Source organism: Copadichromis virginalis, linkage group LG19, assembly GCF_057382275.1.
Source record: "Copadichromis virginalis isolate Kocher_CV1m ecotype Utaka linkage group LG19, C_Virginalis_male_GT1.1, whole genome shotgun sequence".
Classification (NCBI taxonomy): Eukaryota; Metazoa; Chordata; class Actinopteri; order Cichliformes; family Cichlidae; genus Copadichromis; species Copadichromis virginalis.
The window spans coordinates 13,790,200-13,814,610 of record NC_140636.1 but is presented as its reverse complement, the minus strand read 5'-3'; the positions used below and the strand labels follow the sequence as shown (position 1 = coordinate 13,814,610).

The following is a 24,411-nucleotide window of genomic DNA, read 5'->3' as shown; positions in this document are numbered from 1 at the left end:
TAAAATGTTTGCGGGACTGAGACAAATCTGCAGGTTCAGCCTCCTCGACCAGGAATTCTGCAGCGATTAATCGTCTTCAGAGTTTACAGAAAAACATGCATTAAATACACGTTTGATCGAGTAGCATTCCTGCAACAGCTGCACGCATTAAACAGAAGGATCGCGACAAAGCTGATCTCATGCCGTCGTTCCAGAACATCAAGAAGAAGAATGGAAGGTGTGACTGGTTAATAAACAGCACAGACGGTCAGCTGTTGGTTTGCATGGCGCTATAAAGACTATATGTGTTTGTAGATCACAGCAGTATGAACAGGAGTAACAAAGCAAATGTAGCTGCTGCAACTTTACAGTCATTTAACAGCAGAACGTCTCACGATGTGCCTCATTGTGGTCACGTTACACTTTCAACACAACGACTGTCAGAAGCCACCGCAGCACGCAGTGCACAGATATTCTTATTAAAAACACAGTAACTGCAGCCTGTTTTTACCCTGTGTCACTATGAGAAACGCTGAAAATAATTCAAACCAAAATTAATCGGAAAAGAAAAAAAATAAATGTAACAACAAATACAATAAATTAATATAATTTAAATACAAATCACACAGGAAGCAATTACATCACAAATACTGATTTATGTCAGTTTGGACTGATGTCTGTTTTAAATATTTAGATGTTTTTATTCTTCCTTTATTTTGACTGCGACAGCTCTGATCCTCCGTATTAATGTGGGGATATTTACTCAGACATGATAGACGTGCACTGCTCACGTGCACGTGCAAACGGCGAGGAGAAACCCTGAAGCACGCTGTCAAGCTGTACTGTTTACTTTTAATCTCATTAATAATGAGAGACCAACATAATGACGTCATTAATAATCTGTGATTTTGGACGTTACACAATCCCATCAAAGAAATAAAACGACTTCATCAAAGAGCAGCAACGAGACAAAATCCCCAACTCCAGAGGAAAGCGGCCTCCGAGTCTCCGACCTATAAAAGCTCAGCTGTGCGTGGAGCTGATGCCGGCGGGCTCGGTGTGAACGCAGCAGCCGTAAAGCTGCGACCGATCCCCGACGAGTGTCGCCGGCAAACACACCGAATCTCAGAAAAGAAACGTGCGATTAACGCGCCGCTTGCGAATGAATCTGATTGGAGATCGTCCCAGAGTCGCGCCGGCGACGTGGAGCTCGTTTCAGTAATTATCATCTTGGCGCTCGGCGTGCCAGCACACACTGAAACACAAACTGAGACTACAGCGAGCTGCAAACACGAGCGGCGCATGAATGGCTGCACGTATACGTCGCTGTGTTGGGGCTCGTCTTTTCTTTCCCTCGTATGTCTCCTAACACCTGTTGTGAAATATGTATATGTGCGTTTCTGGATCCTTGTCAGAAAACTTGTTATGTTGATATCACACTGCGTGCCGCAGCGACATCAAGGTGACAGCTCGAGAAAAGGTGGGATGTTTTTATGCAAATGGCGCCTGAACGGAGCTGCAACCAGAAAAAGACTCGGCGAGCTGCGCAGGTATGCAGCGAGCGTTGGAGGTTCTGAGGTGGATTTCTGCATATGTGTGTGAGTGGGGGGAGGAGGAGGGCTGCACATGTGTGAGTGGGCTCAGGTGGATTGTGAACTCCACAGATGGACATTTGGAGCAGCTTTGCGCCCTGCAGCAAACACACACACACACATTCACACTCCCACGCACGGCTGTAACATTAACCTCGTGTAACTGTAGCCGAGAGAAAGCCATAAAAACCCTCCTCAGCACCTCGAATCACGTATCGACACGCTGATCCAATAATTCAGCTGTCCAAACACCAGGAAAGTCGAATCGGCCTCCAGATTCTAACGTTTCGTCTGCGTCCTGAAGATGCCTCTGCAGAGAGGTTTCCTTCAGCAATTTTAACTCTGCAAACGTGATGATCGGGAAATATTATACAGTCGAAATTAAACCTGCTGCACTGTCATCACCACAGAAATAGAAACGTGCTTCATTCGGCTCTATTTGACTTGTTTATTGTTGCTGATCACGAAGCTCGTGAAACAGAAGAATATGATATATAAACGTAACTATGACACACGGAGGGAGCTAAGTTTAGACTTTATAATATGGTAGTTTTCCTTTTGCAGTGATGCTCTGAGATCTCGGAAGCAGGGAAAGCAGCAGCACAGAGGTGATCCTGAAACTATCAGAGGATGGGACGGAGGGCAGGGCAGGAGGTGGGCTGCACCACCACCTGGCGACTTCACCACCTCAAACACCAGCTTATCCTGATTTCACGTGGTAGGTCATGAGTGGTGATGAGAGCTGGGCCTGCAGCTGTGCGGGTTACAGCCAATGATCAGGGACCAGCAGTGTGAGTTCCTCTTCACTCATATCAGGATATCTGCAGAGTTGTACTGTAACATCCTGAGGCGGCTGAGGGAGCTTCTTTTTACCCAGCGACTCCCTAATTAACCCGACACGCATGTCTTTGGATAGTGGGAGGAGCCTGTGCAGGAGAACATGCAAAAGTCAACATGAAAGACCTCGTGTGACGAGGAGGTTTAACCCGGAGCAGCCAAACTATCAGCGTCTGAGAGCAGCGTCCTGCCAGGTGTTTGACCTCTACGTGTCGCATAGAAGCGTTTACATTATTTATGTTTCGACAATCCTGGAAACCTCCTCGCTGTCACTGTCGGTCTGTCAATCAGGCCAGTGAGCGTCACACCTGGGCTGGCCTGAAAGCAGCTCCTCTCTGCAGCATCGTTGTGCTGCCTTCTGATCTGGGGGTTGAATCTGTGTTCAGAAATAGCGTCCTAACGACGCAGTCACATGGCGTGATCTAAATGTGTCAAGGGGGTGAAAATAGCAGCTCGGTGCGACATGACTAAAACATTAAAGACCCGACCGAAGGAGAGGCCGCGTTCCTGTGTCCCTGCGCCTCATTCACGGCTTTCTGTTTTCGACCTTTACACGGCGCCGTTTGTCGCTCCGGCTCCTCGTTTCGTGCCTTCTTTCACCTCTTTGTGCCACTGTGTGCTAAAAGTCTCTCCCCTCACAGGCTCGTCTTCCATCCCGGCTGGAGGTTGAAGGGATGAAGGGCTGGCGGAGGCGGGGGGTTGGTGTAGACGGAGGCTGTGTGGAGCTGCTCGCTCCCCGAGGAGCCTCTTCTGCCAGCCCAGTGCCACAGATCAGCAGTCAGCCAGCCAGCCGTGCACTGACCTCATCCCTCTCCCTCTCTCTCCTCTATTTCTGTCTCCTTCTATCTCGCTCTGCCTCTCTGCCAGAGGCACTCGCTGTCCCCGTGTCTCCTTCCTACGCCAACTGCCTGTCCTGCTACCAACGGTGCATGTCTGTCTGGCAACCTCTCCGCCCGCCTTCCTGTCTGTCTCTCTTCCAGCCGGTCTTTCTATTATTCCTCCAGTCCTCCTGTCTGCCTGCCTGTCCATCTGCCTGTCTGCCTGCCAGCTTCCTTCTCCAGCCAATACCTCCACAGCGGAAAGCGTCCAGGCTGTCAGCCGCTCTGCCAATCTGCCCGACTATCTGCCCGTCTACTCGTCATCTGTTTGTGTCTCTGTTTGTTTGCCCGCTCGTCTATCTGCCTGTTTACCTGTCTGCCTCTCCATCTGTCTGCTGTCTGTCTCGCTGCACGGCTGTCTGCGTCCAGGTAAAGAGGGAAACGAAACCCTGCCTCCGCTCTGTAGCGGCCTGTGAAATAATTCTGCAAAAATCTGATCTAAAGCATAAAAAAGAGAAACAGAGGATACAACAAATGACAGGAAAACATCAGACTCTAAAGCATCTGCAGTCTGAAGGTGAAGCAGAGCATCTGTCGGGCTGATGATCGGGCTCAGTGTGGTTCTGATAATCCTCGAGCACTCCACCAGGCCCAGAAACCATCCACCCACCACCAGGTGAGAGCTTCATCAGAGATGTCACTCTGGAGGAAATCTGAAGGACCAGATTTAATCAAATTCCCTTTGGAAGTCTCAGCTCTCCATCTTTCTGGCTGGATGCTGTGAATTCTGTTTATTGCTGGTTAAAACATGAACACATGAAATATTCTCATTGTTATAAACATGTTTTCATCCACACAGGCCGCCGTGACTTTGGCTCTGCACCCCACCCAGGCAGGTTGAACTGTGTGCTGTTTCAGCGTTATGCTGCTCCCAGTGCTGCCGGCTACGAACGATGATGGAAACCAGTTTAACCAGAGTGAAAATCACCCTCTCCACCTCTGTGGCAAACCAGAGGTCACGACCCCGATAAGCAGTAGAAGAAGATGGTGGTGGATGACGACATTTTATTATGAAAGGATAGTTTGATCCTCTAACTTCCTGTCACCGCTACAGGTTACAGTGAATGTTTTTCTGCTGCTGTTGGATTGAAATGACTGAACTGTTGTTTCCTGGGATCAGTGTGTCTGTGTTTCAGATTTCTTTTTCATCTGGCTGATAAAGTCAACTTTTATTGTGCTCTATGTTTAGCAGGAAGTTTACCACAGAAATAAACAATACCACTGTTTAATAAAAAAATGCAAAAAGTTTGTTTTTATTTTACTTTTATTATAGAACCTAAATAAAAATGTTTGATGAAACTATTAAATGATTGGAGAGCTCCAGCTGACACTGATGAACTCGGACTGGGTTGCAAAGCGGCTTGCAGGATTGATTATCCATCATTAGCTGTTTCATTCCAGCTCACATTTATAATCTGTATTATATTATATAAGACAATTATTTTTAAGTGGTGTCTTTATCTCAGAGACGAGTGTAAATAACCATTTGGGCTGTTCATCAGAGTGCCCTCTAGATGAAGCTCAGCCGGTTGGGGCGCAGTGGGATTAAATATTAAGAGAGCGGGCTCTTTGTGCTCGGCTCAGTCTTTTCCTGCTTTAATCTCATATTCACAGACGAGCACCTTCCTGCTCCTGTTGTCGACTGTAAATCTCAGTGACTGATGCACCACAGTTTGTGAGGGTTTCTTTCTTGGCAGACGACGACTTTTCATTCACTGTCTTTCCAAACGAGACGCCCGGAGCGCTCCTCTGTCTTCAGACGCTTGCTCATCAGGCCAACTTCCTGCTAATAGTCCTCCACGCTCTCATTCACAGCTCCGTGTTTTAAAAAAAACAGAAAAGGCTGTCCTGTCTTTTCTCGCTATCCTTTCTGCGTCTCGCTCTCCCATGTCCTCTTCTATTCTTGTCTCAACGGGAGAGCGAGAGAGCATTTGACTGGCTCCTCTCGACCAAAGGCTGCGCCGCGCGCTCGCTCGGCAGTCAAGGACGAGTCTAATAGAGGTAGAACAAAAGAAGAGGGGCGAGGGAGGCGAGCAGAGAAACAAGCCTGCTGTGGCGCAGAGCTCTTTGAAATCAGTGGAAAATAATAAAGGTGTGCAATTCCCCGTCTGTGGCGCCGACGTTTGGCCCGCACCTCTGTCCACAGGTGGGGAGGGCAGGGGAAGAAACACAAGTTTGCCCATGCTTTACATCTCGCACGGCTCCACGGGAGGCTTCAAATGAGCACTGCATCTCCTCCTGCACAACCACAGCCACGTGCATTATGTTCATTCACTGCAGGGTCAACAAGATGCTTCACACATCCCATCCACCTCCAATTTTTCCTGCATGTAATCTTCTCTCTGTGTCATTTCACGAGAGATCGCTTCTACACTGCGTTCAGGCTGATTCTGCCTTACCGCGTTCTCTTTGTCTCCACCCGTGCGCTACAAATAAAGTAAAAACAATAGAGTACAAGCGTTTCCTGTCTTGCTGTTCTCTCGCCGTTTGTGTTTACGCTCACTCCCACATGAAGCACATTTAAATGCCTCTGCAGCGAGATGGCTAATCCCTGTTGTGGATTGGCCCAGTTAGCGGTTCCCGGCTTTTGGAGGGGAACGTGGGGATGAGGCGGGAGGGTGCAGTGGGTAAACCCGGCCCATGTTTCTGCAGCACTGATAGATGTTATCTGTGTCAGCCTTTGTTTCTTCCTCCCTCTCCTCCTCCTGTTTCTCCCTCCACAGCCTGTCTCCTGCTCCTCTTATTATTATTATTTTTGCCGCGCTCCTCTCCTCCCTCCTCCTTCGATCCGGTGCCCAGATGCAGAGACGGCAGCTGTGTTGTGTTTTAAAGTGTGCCCGGTTGAAACCGCTGCGCCTGGCATCTGCTGTTGGCAGAAAATAATAATAACCAACCCCCACTATAGGCATCCGTCTCTCTCTCTCTGCTCTCGCTGCCTTTTAATCCTCTGAAACGAGATGAAACACAGCGGCCGTGCTTTTGGGGATGAAAGGGTTAACCTGCTGCAGAGCTCCTCTTCCAGCAAGCTTACTAATAACCACCAATTACTGAGCTGTACACGAGAAAAGAAAAAACAAAAAGGGCCCTCTATGTTAGTCAGGGCTTGTTAGCCTCTGGGCATGTGGCTAGCTAGCTAGCTAACTAGTCTCTCTCCTGGAGTAGCCTAAATGAGCTCCCTGCAGATTTCTAATTCCAATGTTTGTTAGACATGATGCATAGGAGCCTCCTGATCAAGCTAACAAGCTAAACGTGCCGGGTGGCAGTCTGGCAGCGCTTCTCATAGCTGTCAACAAAGAGACTGACAACGTCGTCAGCTAGCTAGGGATCTCATTTAAGCCGGCTAATCAGACACAGCCGTGCTTCGCGCTAAGGTGGCGTCCTCCTGAGAGCAAAGCTTCGGAGACGAGGGGAGCGCGTCATCCAGCTCTGACACCCAAACACAGGGGCCGATGGAGAAGCGGGCGGGTGGGCTGCGTTAGCCGGCTGGGGCTGTAATTAGGTGCCCAGAGCTCAACGCCCACACGCCTCAAATGAGACGCCATCTCTCCATCCCCTCCCTCCCTCAGCCTCTGCAAACAGGCTCCCGGGCGCCTGGAAGCTGCTGCACACACACACACACACACACACACACACACACACACACACACACCTATATATATTTTCCATGTGCAGCATATACATGTATCATCAAGCTACCAACAGGAGACGAGCTCGCCCACACAGATTTATGCAAAAACACATAAAGACATGAAAGCAGACAACGAGGGAACATATAAATACAAATACTCTTTTGTACACTTTTTATAGAGATCATGAAGAGTTAGAGCTCAACAAGTCCCTCAAAACTACACCTGCTTACACCTAAAGCAGCCTGTCCTCGTCCCCGGGGCATCAATTAGAGCCAAAGCCACTGATGTGGTTCGTTTACACACGAGGCGTCCTCTGGCTCCGAGCGGCCGAGGACATGTTGAGGTTTACTGCAGTGAAGACCTCACCTCAGACTCGTTTCCACCTAAACCTGACCGATGTGGCAAAAGCAGTATGCAGTGGATGGCTGAAGAACTGCAGGTTTCAGTGTTATCGTAATGTTTCAGCTCTGGAGGCTCTTATTGGTTTGAGCTTCTACCGTTTTAACACAACGATTCAGACTCAGAGTTCGTACGTATTCTGCAAACAGAAGACGATTTTCCCGTGAACGCTTTTACCGTTTATGTGATTCTGTCTAACGGTGGGACCATGTGAAGAGTGCCACATTTGAAAGTCAACTGCAGCGACATGTAGTACAGTGATATACTGACTCACACACATCGCAAAGGTAAAACATGCAGTTCAGCTGTATGTGAATCAGTAATCAGGCTCAGGTGAGCCTCTAAATGTGCTTTGCTGTTGTATCTTTAAGAAGTGCACCAAATATATTCCAATTCGGCCGAGGACAAAAATAGAAGCCAAATCAGTCCGAGGCACGGTATGGGAAAAACGCGAGCTAGCAATCTCCACTGCAGTCTGTCTCCTCATCTCCCCTGGTCCATGAGAGCAGAACACACTGGTGCACTGGCTTTTGACCACGGCAATTTTAATCAGTCTTTTTCACACTTCATTGGGAATTCATCGCCGCCTTCCCCCTTCAAACATTGTTTGGGAGAGTTATCAGCGGCAGGCAGCATATCCGGTAATTATACATGCAAGGTATCGCTGGGAGCGGGCTGAATATTTCAGCCAAATGCATGTGCTGCTGAGAGGCACTGGAGGGTACAGCTGCTTCACAAAGCTGGGTCTGCAGCGAGCGGCCGCCATTGAAGAACGCCGTCTGAGCGTCACATCCAGAGAGCGGTCCTCAGCTCGGCTGAAAGTTTACCGCAACACAGTTTGCATCACAACGAGGCGGCGCGTCACGCGTGTTGTTCTTTAACGTAAATGATGAATTAAAGCAGATTGCGGCGCCACAGAGCCGAGGAGCAGATGGAGAGTGTGAGAGCTTCGGCACGTTGCAGAGTCGCGGCACTACGAGAGACTAGATGGCGAAAAATTTTCGATGGTGATTGTTTACTGTGTGAGTAAGAGGCCAGCTGTTAATAAGCCCTAAACACACAGCCAGAGAAACACACACACACACACACACACACACACACACACACACACACACACACACACACACACAGAAACCACCAGTCAGACACTAGAGGGTCCTCTGGGGAACATAGCAGCAGAGGCACAACAGTGACTCATCCAAACGGTCACGGCACACACACACACACACACATCCTCGTGGCGGCTGGGCTGTCAGATAGCATCAGCAGCCAGCCTATGGAGCGCTGCTGACAGGTGTGGCCCGCCAGTCACGCACGCACACACGAGCCAGCCTCGTCCTCCAACCCCTCGCCTGACAGGGAACCTCATGCGATAATGTACCCCATTCTGTGACAAAGGGAGCGTGTGCGCCCTGTCGCGTGTGTGTTCGTGGCTTTATCTGCGTGCATACAGTAGGCTGAAGCACGCCAAGGCCAATCGGTGCAACGCTAACGCGCCGCCATGCTACTGCAGCTGAATTGAGAGCGGAGAGGCATGGAGACGGCTCGGATCGATCGAGTAACACACAGCCTAGCTAATTCTCTGTATCGTGTGTGGGCTGCACAGCGCATATAGAGCCGTGTGCTTTTCACAGTGGGGATGGGCTTTCTGACAATGATCTCGCTACATGTGTGTACCAACGGTGTGAAGCACGTCCGTGCAGGAGGGAACAGATCAGCCCGAGTGCGTTTGCAGCTTAATGTGTCACAGCTACACAAATGTAACATTATTAGGGTAAAGGCTGCAGGTTTGGAGCTCGAGCCAGAACCACGACCTCTTTCCTGAGCAGTTTGGAGCCTCGAACACCGAGGAACTAAAAACTGATTGAAAATAGAATTAAGTAGAAACATCCAAAAATAATAACAATAATAACAATAACAATGATCCCTCAGGAGACTACAACCTCCCTCTCCCAGGTACGTCCCAGTCATGCTACTGGCACCACCTCCACCTCCCAAAACAGACTCTGTGGCTTTTGTCAAAGGCTGTGCATTAAAGGTGTCATTTTAGCCTCACTGCTGCTGCTATCCTCAGCGCGTGCAGCCACAAGTGACTGTATGAGAGCGTCACGCAGATGCACATACCTGCTAACTAGTGCTCAGTAACATCCACATCAAATCAGCAGCGATATTATTGGTCAGTAATTACATTACTTAAAATGCTCTGAAACAGCACAAACACGTCCAGAGGTCCAGCTAGCAGCCACAGCCGCCTGTGTTGTCATCCGCCTGTCGGTCACAGAGGCCACGCCCCTAACAATGCAAACTCAAACAGCTGTTATGAAGGTCAAAAAATAGTTTTTGCATCAGGCTTCAAACACGTTTATTTTAACTGGAGCCCCTGCTGGACGTCAGAGGAATTGCAGCTTCATTTTTGCGCTCTGAAGGTTGATGCTAACTTTTTCTTCTGTTTGCAAAGTAAAAAAAAAAATGCTCCACAGCCTCGCTTCAGTTACACTTTTACAGGTAACATGAGTGTTAAAGATGTGGAGGTGAGATGGTGCATTATGCAGAAAGTCTGCCGCAGGTACGAAGCAGCCTCGCACAGCCTTCAGCACATAACACAGACACCTGCGTGCAGTACTACCTGTATCACTGCTCATTGCTCACTCCTAATTAGAGGCCATATGTTTGCAGCGTGAAACAATCTTATTCTTACTCGATGAGTACGCGAACGCACTCAGAAGCACGCGCGCCGCATTCAAAAACACGGCAACAGATGGACCGCAAAACACACGCAAACAATAGCCACCCACACCCGGGCACATTAATGCACGTCAGTCACTGCACACACACACACACACACACACACACACACACACACACACACGCAGACGTATACAGCCCACTCTGTTGCCTCTGAGCGGTCTAGGCAGATCAAATAATCATGCTTTCCATCTGTTTCCATTTCTCTACATTAGCTTTGTGAAGGCGCCCTACAGACCCTGTTAAGAAGCACCGCAGCCATGGGTAAAATAATGATTCCTCTCTCAGCCCCCCCACTCCTCATTATCTCCATCCAAAGCCGATTCAATGACAGCGAGGAGATACGGCCCTGCTGCATGTTATACTGCTCCGTAATGCCACCGTGCTGTGATATTACGCCGGGTTTGCGGCGCAGAGAGCTTTTAATAGCGTCTGAATGGTTATTTTGATGAGACATAGCGCGGGTCACAGAATCAGCTGTGCCTGAAATATGTCCTCCCGACGCTTGTAGCACGGCGCTCCATATCCTGGACTAAACCTGCACCGCGTCTCTAAATAATGTGATGGGCCGAATCGGGCCTACAGTCAGGACATAAAGCACAAACACTGGGATGAATAAGTGAAAATGATAATATCACCATCATCCTCATGCACTGAAGTGGGAAGCTGAGATGCAGCCTGTGAGAGAGTGTGCCATCTCGCCACTGAGCCCGGAAAGGAGGGAGGGAGGGTGAGGGGATGTTTGGTCTCTGTTATGCAAGATGGAAATGAGTTTGCCACGCTTTGCTGTAGCCAAGCTATTTTGGAATGGCTCACATCGGAAAACGCTGGGCCGAGCAGGAAAATTAGGTCACTTACACGAGCGGGGCAGCGGCTTCTCGTGCGGCGGTGGCAAGGGGTTAAGACTAAAGGAGTGATGCACCTAGCGGTATTTATCCAGGGCGGGGGGACGCAGGAGCTTGACAGAGGCAAAGCGAACGGGAGCGTTTTAGCCGAGACCCGGCAACGACCCGAACGCGCCGCGGCTTCACATTCCTCCTGCGTTTGTAGCAGATCACACTACACACCGTGACTCCTGTCTGCATGCAGAGGCCGGCGCCTGCACACACGCTCTGATTTATTATGCATGGGACTGTGGGGCGCACTCGGTGAGGGAGAATGAGAAACGATGGCATTCCCCTTGTTAGCAGTAAATATGTGATCCATCCCCCTCGTTAACCACTGAACTGAGATGAAGAAATGAAGGCAAAACTCCCCCCCCACACCCCTTCACAGTTATATTTGAACTAATCATCCGGCAGGACGGAGAAAATCCTGTTACAGAGACCGATAACAATGAGCAGAGATGCAGTGCAGCCAGAGGAGCGGAGAGACGGGAGAGGGAGAGATAAAGGGAATGACAGAAGGAGCAGAGGAAGGACATGAGGAGGAACTCTGTGTGTGTCTGTGTGTGTGTGTGTCTGTGTGTGTCAGGAGGAAGGCCCAGCGGTGCCTCGTCAGCGGTTTCAGGGGGTTGTGTCTGGGGAGGCCTGCAGGTGGCAGGTGGATATGCCCTAGTTTAGTTTGAGCAGCACCTCGTCTGCTAACACACTGATTCACTCACAGCCTGTATATAAAAGATGGCAGACACTACCGCAAACCCCTTTGACCACCTGATTTTGGCGTGTGGTGTCTGTGGAGCCAGAAGCGAGCGGGGTCATAACGCCGTGCCCACAGATGCCACAGACTCCAACTGACGACATCGTTCACCACTACAAATCTCATATAGTATTTCGTAAAATTCATAAAATTACTTTTACGAAATATTATATCGTAGTGAGCGTGTGTCTCACGAACACTTTGTTTTATGGGGACATTCAGAGTTCGACTCCCGGCTTGTAGTTTGAAAGACAGACACAGGTACCTGCTAATTAGTGCTCAATAACATCCAATTAAAATCCTCAAATCTCACTCAGCAAACTGGAGCTCCGCCTTCTTGGGTGGTTTGTTAGTACAGTAACCTCACAGCAGCCGTGGTATCGGTCAGATGATGTCATTAAAAATGCTCCAACGGCACAAACACGTCCCAGAGGTCCAGCTCAGGTGAAGCTAGCAAACAGCTAGCAGCTACAACCGCCTGTGTCTGCACCTGTCAAAGAGGCCACACCCCTAATAACGTAGACTTTAAGCCTTAATTCAGTGTAAACAGCTGTTATGAAAGGGGAAATGATATATAGCGATCATTTTCTGTATCAGGCTGTTAACGTGTTTATTGCAACACGGGGACTGACGCTCTGCTGGACATTAGAGGAACTGCAGGTTTCAGTTGAGGCTTATTCTGATCTTTTCTCTTATTCTCCTGAAACAGTGAAATTAAATATAACATATGTGAGTTTAGTTACAGCAGTAGAGGCAGACTAACTGTTCTTACCCCGATGTCTCGGTCCTGAGATTGCTCTGCGTTTCTGTGTGATTCATATATTGATAACCGAGCCTCTGTGACAACATGTCACAAAAACCAGCAACAAAAACACAATTTCAGGACTCCAAACGAGGCGATTGATTCAGCTCAAAGGCGCGCGACACAAACCCAGATTAGCCCGACGAGTTCGGAGCTCTGTTTGTTTGCCTGACACAATCCCGTCTGCGTCGGAGTTTGATTTTCGGAGCGAGGCGTGAGTGCTAAGTGGTCACAACTGAAGCCAAATCATTGTTTCCCCAAACAAAAGCTGCATGTTCATGAAACACAGCTATTGATCTGCGCCGTGTTGCCTGGACTCAACCACACCGTCAATATTTATGCACCCGTGTCTGTTTATGTTCCAACTGTTGCATATTTGCATGTGTGTGTGTGCACGCGTGCCCCTCCCCCGCCGCCGGTCTGCACATTCAGTCCTCATGCGAGCGCTTGTGCGCGTCAGACGGGCCGTCAGTCCTAAAGAGGGCCGCGGCGCTGTCACGCCATGACACCTCTCATTTGCTGCTGCTCCTGTGAAGCGGAGCTGAAGGCAGAGGTCAGGCCACCCTCGCAGAGACGCGCCACTCAGAGCACATCATGTCCGCCCGCCGCGCTGCAGCACCAGGGCATCAGCACGCACGAATCAATCACAAAGACATTTGCATATACACACACACACACACACACACACACACACACACACACACACACACACACACTAAACATTTATCTGTGCAACAAAATAGCATCATGCTTCCTTCATGCTTCCTTCTCTCCTTCCTCTTTCATGCATCCATCCTCCCTTCCTCCTTCCTGCATATTTAATTCCTTCCTTCCCTTAATGCATACTTCTTCCTTCCTTTCCTTCTTCCTCTCTGTATACTTCACATCATTAGTTCCTTCCCTCCTTCTTTCTGTTCTTCCTTCATCTTGTATGTCTTCTGCTGTCCATCCTTCTATTCTTCCTAACATTATGCATACATGCTTCCTTTCTCCTGAATCCTTAATAATACCTTCCTTCCTTGCAGACTTTTGTTCTTCCTTCCTACAAGCTTCTCTTCTTTCTTTGATTGTTTATTTCTTTGCTCAGTGATTATTTCCTTTCTTCCAGGATCTCCTTTACTTCCTGTATATTTCCTTTCTTCTTCCACACTTCCTGTCTTGCTTCCCTCTTTCCACAATTCCTTCCTACCTGAAAGCCTTTTATATTTCCTTCTTTCCTCTCTGTATCTATCCTTCCTATGCTGTATCCTTCCATTTCCCTGTCTGTTTACTTCTTTACATCTTCTTTTGCATGCTTCCTTCCCAGTTTCTCTATACTTCCTTCCTTTCTGTAAACATCCATCATTCCTGAATGTATCCTTTCTTCCTTCTTTCCCCTGATGCTTCCCTCTTCACTTCCTTCCTTCCTTAATCAGTCACAGATGTATTTCCTTTCCTCCGCCTGCCTCCACAGATCACTTATCCTCAGTTAAGACAACATCGTGCCTCAAATGTAGAAAACAAAGTGAGGATGATGAAGACGGGCTGTCTGTGACCTGCGCTGGATGCTGATTGGTTATTGGTCTGTAGTTGCACACGTGCTGATTTACATTAACACTTAAAAAAGGAGGAAGCAGGAGCACAGCGGCGTGTGAACCCGAATTATTCCTGCAAAGCTACTCAGAGCAATCAGCTCCTCTCCCGACACCTCCTCCTCCTCGCTCCTGCAGGCCGTCCATTCGTCTCGACCGGTGTCACATGCCGTCATCAATTACCCATTAGACAGTGTAATATTCACCCAATATTGCCCGCGTGTGACTGGGAGATTTTAGAGTGATCAAAACCGACAAATCTGATTTACAGCGCTGGCATAAATAAGGAGCGCGTGCCCGCCCTGATTGCCCTGCTGAATAATGGATGCCTGTTTGGTAATCATTTTCCAATATCTCGCCACGTTCCCATGTACTGCCCTGACACTTCCTTTTTTAGCTTCTCCTCCTTCCTTTCTTCCTTTTTTCAATTCCTGCCTCCTTTTACTTCTGTATGTCCTTTCTCTGTACATCCTTCCTTCCTTATTTTCTGCCTTCCTCATTTCCTTCTTTTTTCCAGATTTTTCTCTATGTATCCTTAATTCATTCCTTCCTGTATCCATTCATTTTTTGTTTGTATACTTTAAACCTTTAATGTCCTTCAATATCCATATTTTCTTTCTTCCCTAGTTATGTATTTCCTTCCTTTGTTATTGTATCATACATCCTTCCTTCCCTTCGTTCTTTATTTATGTATGCTTTCTTCTTTCCTTTCCTTAAGCTTATCTCTCCTTCTTTGTATATGTTCTTCCTTCATAATTCCTATTTCCTTGTTTCCTTCCTATATGTCTCGTTTCCTGCCTTCATGTGCACTTCCTTCCTTCCATTCTGGTTTGTGTGCTTTTGGTCTCCTTCCTTCCTTGGTTCCTTCCACCCTCCCCTGACATGCGGCCTCCCTCGCAGCAGTGATGTAACCGCTCTGACCCGAAGACTCTGGCGTCTTGCTTGACTTTTCGGTAATGACGCAGCAGCGTCATTAGCGAGGAGGCAGGTGTTGCTGTGATTGAAACATTTCCTTTAATGATTCATCGTTTCATTGTTTAGAGAGAAACTAAATGTCAACAGGTGCCAGCGTGGCCGCTGATTCGACTGGAAAAGATCTGCAAACTAAGCCGGAGCTGAAATAAATGCGTTTCCACGGCGAGGCGGGTAAAACGGGCAGATAGACACACAAACCGAGTGGCATCAACTTTGAACTGCAGCCGCGCACACAGAAATTCAATTACTCCCCCCGCCCTCCGTCCCGTCCTATCGCTGACGCTAAACGTGGTGCTAAAGCTAATTGTAATTGCATGACAAAGACTCCAGCAGTCTGGAGGTCAGCGCTTTGATGATATCATAGCAGCGCTCTAAACAGCTGCTCCTCACCTCTTTGTAATATTCTTCAAGGCACCGTCGTGGCTCTAATGGGAAAAGGCCAAAGCAGGTTATGAAAATCCTTATTTACAGCTCGCTGCCGGGCTGTGTGAAGTAGGTCACAGCGGCTCCTGAAATGGAACCAGCTCGGCTCACGCCGTTTAATACTTTCCTTTTGAATGCTCGCTGCCGTGCAAAGGCACAAACACGGTGTTTGCGCTGGGTAAGAGCGTCCCGACCCCCCGTTAGCGTGTCTGCAGCCTGTGGGAAAGTCCGGTTCTGACCCACCGGAGCAACGAAAACACTGGAAGTGATTCCAGCTGCTCATCGTGCTCGCATCGAGCATTGGAAGGCTCACGTTATTATAACTAATACGTGAGAAATGCACGTTTAACACAAGCAGCGCGTCCTCTGATGTGTGAACACGGAAACAAGCAGCTGTAGCCGTGACGCCGCCGCCGCGGCCTGCTGATCAGGCAGGTTAACGCGGAGCTCCCGCAGCCTCATCAGGCACGCCGTCGCACGCTCGCACATCTCTTACAGCGCGTCAGCCGGTCGGGATAGGTGTGGGGCCAGCGTCGTCCCCCGAGGTGATGGATGCCCGTGGCAGGCTGTTATGCCACAAGGTGAAAATGTCCATTAATCAGCCGCACTTCCTTCACTGCCTCGGCTTTCCCATTACCAGCGCACTCCAAGCAGCCTGATTGGTTTTTAATTGGCCTGCCCGCCAGGAGATAGATCGCGTTTTCCCCGAGGAAAGGCACGAAGGTGTGTGTGTCTCTCTGGAGGGATACCCACACTGAAACTCCCTGTACTCTGTTTTCTGTGGACCTTTTTCACACGGGGGGACGGACGACCACATCCAGGTGGTAACCGCCACGTGTAATACAATTTTCTATCCACTAACAAGCGGTTTAACCTTTTGCTGTCGGACTTCAGTCCTGACACGACAGCTAACAGTTACACGAGTGCTTCTACCTGATATTCTAATTACACATCCAAAACCTCCCATTTCCTCATTTCCTCCTTTACCAAAACATGCCTTCTTCCCGTTTTCTGCACGCCTCCTTACTTCCTGTCCAGTATCCTTCCCTACCTCCCATTTTCTTTGTTTATGTGTCCTTTCTTCCTAACTTCCTGTATACTTTCCTACCTTACTTCTTATAAGCTTTCTTCCATCTTGTATGCTTTTCCTTCCCATGTTCTTCCTGTATGCCGTACCTCCTTCCTGCTCTACAGCATTCTTCCTTCTTTCCTTCCTCTTTCTCCTCCCTTTATATCATTGTTCCCTGCATGCTTCCTTTCTTCGCTTCCCTGATATATCCTTTTTTCCTCACTTTCTGTGTTACTTCCTTCTTTTTCAGTCTTCTGTAACCTTCCTGTGTACTTCCTCTTTCCCTCGGTGTTCTTCCTGTTTAGTTCTCTGTATGTCTCCTTGTTTCATTCATTCTTTCCTGTATAACTGTAGATTCTTTGGATATGCACACAGTTCGATTTGCATGTAAACAATGGGGCAGAGGAGGGAATGAAAGGATCCCAGGTGTTGGAGCAGCGACTTTGTGATCATAATAACCTTCGATATGAATTGTTGTTGGCCCGTGTCACCTCGTCCCGTCACCATCACATTGAATACAGCAGCCTGGAAATGCTGCTGATATTTTACAGTATCTGCTACAACTCGTGCTCTGACTGATGAGCGGCATAATTAATCAGCCGCCGCAGGAGTGCGTGTGCGAAGGACGCGCGAGCGGCCACATCCTACACCGAGTAGATGTCGGCATCGACGACGTGTCGGCTCGAATCGATCGATCTCCCCTCTGCCCGAGCCCGTCACGGAGACTGATTGGAAGACCGCATTGATTCCCACAAAGACACGCACAGCGAGCTCGGAATGACCCGAATGAGACCAAAAATCCACATCGTGATTAAATGTTTGAGCCGAGATCGGCCGCTGCCGAACCTGCGACTCATCCCGAGGAACGAGAGCCCCGGCGGTGCAGACCAGGGTCACCTGATTTGTCCACACGCTCTTTCATCAGTAAACTCATACACATGCACGGTCGACATCATCGTTTCCACTCCCAGATTTTTCCCAGAGTGTGGACGCAGACGTTCCATAATTTCATCGTTTGCACATAAAAATTTCAATTATGAAGAAACAAACACATCACATGAACTCTGGAGAATGTGAGGTAAGAACAAAGGACGCTGAGGACGCCGATACGCAGCTACTACAGCACCGCAAACACCTGTAACAACAATACTGATGATGATGATGATGATGATGATGATGATGATGATGATGAAGATGAGAGCACTCCCGATCAGCTTCAGGATGAAGTAAATCATAAATTCGACATTTGAATAAGAAATAAATCAGCTGTTTCGTTTTTCACGGTAAGCTGAATTTAAAAAACTGATTTTTTAACTGTTAACTTTACAAACAGGAGTGTGTGTGGGAGTCCACAGGTCCACAGTGAGTGGAACACTGACCGCTGTGCCGTCACAGTGATTATTTTCTTCTACAGGAATCATTTATTTATTAATCCTTTATTTAGCCAGGTAAAAAATCTCATTGAGATTAAAAATCTCATTTCCAAGAGAGACCTGGCATCATTCTGTCATCTTTAGCAAGTGTTGCATAATCAGGTTCATGTTAAAGGAACAGATGTGCTGCAGACGTGCGACGTGAAACTGCGTCTCCCAGAAATGATACTTTAGTTTTCCAAACTTCGCCTCGGGGAGCAAATATTTTTTCATTTTTAACTTCGGACGCCGTTTCCCGCTCTCGCTCACAGCAGCCCGTGCTGCAGTCGCCTCGTACGGAGCGCTTCACATTCCCACAGCCGTCAGCTGACCCTCGCCGCTGATCCATCTCTGCCTTTAAATACACTTTACGTCGTTTTATAATTTGAAACAATAAAAGCATCAAACACAGAAACGCTGCCTCATTGTGAGTCGTTCATCAAACTTTCACTTTGTTTATTCTGCGATTTCGTTTGAGCATAGAAACAGTGCGAGATGATAACAGAGAGATTATCTGCGTCGTTAACGTGTCACTGTTTCATTTTTTCTTGCTTCCTGTATGAGAAAAACTTTATTTATCTCAGTAGGACATGCCTGCAGAAACATGCGCATCACAGATGAACCGACAAATTTAAAAAAACAGCTGACGTGAAACTTCAACCACAGAGTGTGTTTCGTTTGAATCCATCGATCGCGCCCGCCAATAATCGGGTTTTAACCCTCCCTTTAACGAGCGGCTCTGATTGAGGGTTTACTGTCCACAGGGGGCGCTCTGACATCAGTGAGCAGGAGTGAATACGAATGGTTTTTCACTACAATAAAAACCTGCAAGACATCTGCAAATAGAATTTTTTCTACTGTCTCGAGCTCTCCTGTCAACAATGTCCAAACAGTGAGCTCGAGAGCGCCCCCTGTGGAACAGAAAGTGAGCAGAGCTCTGATTGTACTAGAGGTTTTGTGGCTTTAATTCCCGCCTCACTCCCCTCGAAAGAGGCGCCGCCTCCTAGTGGTGAGTGGTGGTATAACATGCTGAAAGCAACGGGTTTTTAAAAATTGTTAATATTTTCCAAACGCCTAAGGAGGGCGAGTCGAGCACGTCCTCACTCGTGTCATTAAATGCACGTCAGCGTGCGACCACACGGGCAGTCCAGCCTCAGCGCACAGTCATGCTCTGTGTTACCGCACGCCGCAGTTCTGCTAAGCCTGATTCGTGTGGGATCCAGCCATTCAACATGGAAGCTAATATTAGCACGCAGCTGCCCCCACACCCCCACCCTGGCGGCTGCATGAAGGGGATCCCCGGGAGGCTTTTTCCTGCTCGTTCATTAGGCTGCCGAGCAGTAAAGACCCCCACCCATGTCTTTGTCGATGCCATGACTCGTTACACTGAGTCCACGTTCAGCATCAACACCTGACTTTCTCTCTGACGAGCCTCCCCGGGTTCTTTCACTTTCACACCACACAGAGGAGGAGATGGGAGAGGGGGAGGAGGAGGGGGTTCCCACAGCGTTGGTCTCAGTCAGACCAGGTAGCATGCTTTCCCTCTATAATTTAATCACATTCAGCTGTCTCGCTGTCCTCGGCTCGCTCTGCAAAGCACATCAGCCACGCACTCTCTCTCTAACAAGCACGCCGTCTCCTTCCTGCCGCCGTTTCAGGAACATCCCGGAGAACACGGCTTCACCTCAGCTCGCCGAGCGGCTCGGCTCAGAGATGCACTTCTTACTGTAACTGTAGGAGCGTCAGTGAGAGCAGTTTCACAGGTTTGAGATGACTTCACACTAAAGTCAGGACTGAGAGACTGCTCTGGGCTTTTATTGATTTGTTATGTTTTTATTCCATTTTGTGCAGAAAACAAAGAAAGAAATCTTCACTGAACTCATTTAGAGTCTCTCAGGTTTGCATCACTTTATCTCTAAATCTCAGATTTGAGGAACACAAAGGTTAAACCTGCTGAACTACTGACACCGGCCGATAAATGAATTCATCCCAGCCTGCACACACTTTCACTTTGAAAACACCGATGTGTCAGACGACGCAGGGTCAGTCTGGACTCCTCTCCAGATGTGTCCGAGCGACGCCTCCATCCTGTGCTCACAAACACTCACTGTGGAAGCAGCAAAGCTTTGCTTGTCATGACAGAATGAAACGTGTTACAGTGCATCTGTGTGAGTGCATGCAGACACACACGCACAACATCTGCATCAGGAGGAAGAGCAGACCGAAGGGACAGCATGTGCTTGAAGTTTGAGCTGAACTTCAGATTGCCTCGCTCAGCCTCGTCCATGAAGACATCAGAGTGACAGCACATGTGCGTGCAAATCAAAGCGCTCGAGAACACAAACATGGAGGAAATCTTGCAATAATCCAGCATTCAGCAGCATAACGATGAGACACGTTTCCAGCAAACACAGCGCGAATGTGCAGAGCAGCACTCAGCACCAAACTTCCACAACAAACTTGTGAACCATGCAAGTTTCTTCACGATACCTGACGCAACAACAGCCCGCCCGACTGCAGCAACATGACAGAAACAAAGCCCGACGATACGACACCGGAGCGACCGCGAGGCTCCGATTCAGCCGAAACGCTCACTGAGCCGGGCAGCCGATCAACATCACACCGTCACGTCTACGGGCACGGCAGAAACACGAGAAGCCGTTAACGGGCAGGAGTTACCTTCCAGCTGCAGTCTTCTCAGTAAACTTTTCCTCCTGCTCTCCCGGTTTCAGCCTCTCCTTTATTTTTCTCACTGCAAAGTTGCGCTCTCCTCCTGCATGCAAATCATTTTTACGACTTGAGAGATGTGACCGGCAATGAGGGAAGGAGGTGGAGAGAGCGCGGAGAGCGAGAAAGGATGACAGAGGGGTGGAGGAGTGGAGATAATGGTTGGAAGGCAGACGACCAATGGGGCCCAGAGCCTGATGGAAAAAAGGAATCAGGACACACCAATGAGGAGAGAGAGAGAGAGAGAGAAGCAGGTATGGCAAGAGCGCGGTCGGGAGGAAACGGCGTAACCCAGACCGAGAGAGACACTGAGGGAGAGAGAGAGCGAGCAGAGCAATAAGAGAGAGAGAGGGAGGGCGGGAGAGGGAGATGAGGTGGAGAGAGGCGAGGATCCCAGGCGAGATGGAGAGAAACGCTCAAAAAAACCATGGAAGGAAGAGGCTGACTTACCCGGGCGCTGCTAGTGGTATCCTTCACACGCCGCCTTGCAGACTCACACACACACACACACACACACACACACACACACAGAAGCGGCGATAGAGGCGCACGCTGCTCCGCCGTCGCCGAGACCAACCAACAGAAAAACAACAAAGGAGAGAGAGGACTTCCAGAGCGGCTGGTGTACCCTGAAGGAGTGTGTGTGTGTGTGCGTGTGCATGCGTGTGTGTGCGTGTGAGGAAGCTCGGAGGAGATGCAGGGACCACTGAAGGAAGCTGAAAGCTCGTCTCTCTGCATGTATGTCCTCCAACACTCTCTCTGCCCCCCCCCACATACATTTATTCAGGGCTGCAGACGGTCTGCTCCCAGAGCGAGTGCTTCCCACGGGCCCTGCACGGGCACACATGAAGGGAGGGGGAGGGGGAGGAGGAGGAGGAGGGGAGGGGGAGCACAGATACACGTTTGTGCCCTAAAATCGCTGGAATGAGCTCCACTCGTGGTTCAGTGCTCGTCTGACTGGAGACACAAACAGGAAGCAAACTTAAAGGAAGTCTCTGCCTCATCGCTGGCTTGCCGTTAATTAATCCTCCTCTTCCACCTCCTCCTCCACCCATCACAGGCTCCGAGGCTGGCTGAGCAGCAGAATTAAGAGAGGAGAAGAAGATGAATGAGCGTGGAAGCGGGCGAGCTGCAGCCGTGTGGAGTGCACAATAACCGGGGTGACATTCATGTGTGGGAATAACAACACACTGATTTCCATATTTACACAGATATGCAAACACACACAATGTTAATTTGATCCCTGAGACATCGTCATAATTAGAGTATAAATTAGCTTCGTTTCTTACTGGACAAGAGGTGCTAATTCATTCGCTCGGCCCGCTGGGGCGGCTGAATCGGGCCTCTCGCTGCACACGAGCAATAACGTTTCCAAATACATTCGTGTTTGCACATAAATATTCAGAGCATATATGAAGCTCCAACAGTAAACACATCAGAAGCATCCAGCAGCATTTTACTCAACCAACAAGCTCTCTGCCTGCAGCAGCGCAGCAGGGCACCATAAGTACTCAGGGGGGCTGGGACCGCCGCTGCCCCCGGGGTGCTCCATATTACCTATGCTAATGCCAATCAGGCACAATTACTCCAGCAATCAGGCAGACCGACGCGCTGACCCAGCAGCCCTGCATCGCTGCGCTGTGATGTTTGAATCCTGCCGTGAATCTGCTGCTCACGGAGCCTCGGCACCGAGGATCGCTTCACTCAAACAAGAAATCCGCTGAAGACGGCGAGTCTCACCCAGAACGTCCCTCCATAAACCAACAAACATGCGAAACAAATCCCAACAGGGACGCCATAAGAGAAGGAAAGCAGGAGACGGAAACAGGAAGCAGTGACGGGATACGTTTCCCTTTTAGGCTTTGACTGGATTGTAATTTGTTGGTAATTATTCCATAACGAGGGATAACTCAGCCACGGGGTCAGTGACAGGTTAGCAGTGAATCTTCACGGGATCTTTGAATCTTAAACATCTGCAAACCAGATGTTGGTTCAGATTCAGTGTCAGGTAATAAAGATGGAGAGCCAGCCTGACTGTGATGACATCATGAATCAGACAGGTACAGGAAGGAAGACGGGTATCCTGTTTTCCTTCTCTCACCCCAACCAATCACAGCAGATGGCCCCGCCCCTCCCTGAGTCTGGTTCTGTAGGAGGTTTCTTCCTGTTAAAAGGGAGTTTTTCCTTCCCACTGTCGCCAAAGTGCTTGCTCATAGGGGGTCACATGACTGTTGGGTGATTCTCTGTGTGTATTATTGTAGGGTCGACCTTACAGTATAAAGCACCTTGAGGCGACTGTTGTTGTGATTTGGCGCTGTATAAATAAAATTGAATAAAGAACATTTTCAAAATCTTCAAATCAGTTTAAATTACATGTAAATATATTCTACATACATTTTTAGTGACTGTTTCATATAAAATATTTGTAATCCATGTTAAACTCATTTCAGTGCCAGTTTGTTAGTCTTATAATTCAGGTCCTGCTCTCAGGAAACATCAGCACAAACAGCTGAAACTGTTCTTACAAAAAGTTCAACTTTATTTTATTTTTTGACTCTTTTTGCATGAAAATGACTGAAACTCATAATTAACGACGTGAACACTTCAGAATGTGTCGAAGACACTTGAAGGCCATCCACGCCAGACCGACTGAGACACCAAACAACGCACACACTGAACACAAACGACTGACTTCTGTTCAACTTCATCACATTAGAGACGATCATACAAACGGCTGCCCCGAAGGCCCCGCATTAAAAACTCCTTGTGTATCCTGATGTTAACCTAAACCTGCTTTTTTTGGCCTACATGTTGCTAACTGTTTCATATGCACTGATGAAACAGACTGTATGATGTCATAAATATGGATTGAAGACAGACGCACTAAACCAGCAATCCTTCCCACAAACACCAGGGGGCGATGTCTGTGGACGCGTGTGAGGAGGACACAGTCCCGATGACTGTATGAGCTCGGCCTCTTGTTTCAGCTCATGCTGAATAAAACATGGAGTTTGGCCACGCCAAGGCTCAGATAGGACGCACTCATTGGTTCCTGACCTGTGATTGACAAGTCATTAACCAATAGGTGAGCGCTTTCTGTTTGAGTGCCTCTGACGGCCCAAACCAACCACAGCTCACATTTATTATTGGGGGTCTAATAATGAAGTGGCGTGCTTCACTGGAAGGACAGAGACGCTGCTGAAGCAAAGCAGACACAGAACAGATGTTTGTGATAGGAAAGGCTTAGTGGGATGTCCACAGTCCACTGCTAACATTTGCTCGTGCAAAGAAGCTGCAGGTACACAAACTGTAAAATCCACCAAATCAGAGCGTGTTTGTTTTCAGCTGTTTAATGAGCCGCTCTCGTCGCTCTCAAAGCTCATTCCCTCGTCACTGATTTAATTCAGACCGTAATGCCTCAGAGCAAAGGTTTATGGGAAAAATGTGCACCCTGAGTAATTCATGTTTGTGTCTTTACTTTCATAAATCTCTTTGTCACTGGACATCAGCATAACTGATGCTCACTGACTGTCACTTTAATGAGCTCTCGCGGGAACACTCTGGCTCCCAGGTTGACTTTTCTGCACCTCATCATATCTAATATTGTCACAAATGAGAGTTATTATGACAAGGTTGTGTTTAAAGACATGCGACAGCACAGTTTCAGCTCCCAGCTCGTCACACGTCCACACGCCAGACGAGCGTCATTCATCAGTGTGGAGAGCGATTTGGACT

The 24,411-nt window shown here is 48.6% G+C and overlaps 1 protein-coding gene across 8 annotated transcripts in view; it reads right to left on the bottom strand.

Moving 5' to 3' along the window:
* myt1lb (myelin transcription factor 1-like, b) overlaps positions 1-21,461 on the bottom strand; it is a 105,249-nt gene extending 83,788 nt beyond the window's left edge. For 7 of the 8 annotated variants that reach the window (XM_085442389.1, XM_085442393.1, XM_085442395.1 and 4 more), the window contains exon 1: positions 20,629-20,965. The gene's annotated coding sequence lies outside the window, so the exon portion shown is untranslated. Of the gene's footprint in view, positions 1-20,628; positions 20,966-21,126 lie in introns of those variants that run through there. The other variant, XM_085442390.1, reaches the window with a different exon arrangement.
* Positions 21,462-24,411: the final 2,950 nt, after the last annotated feature.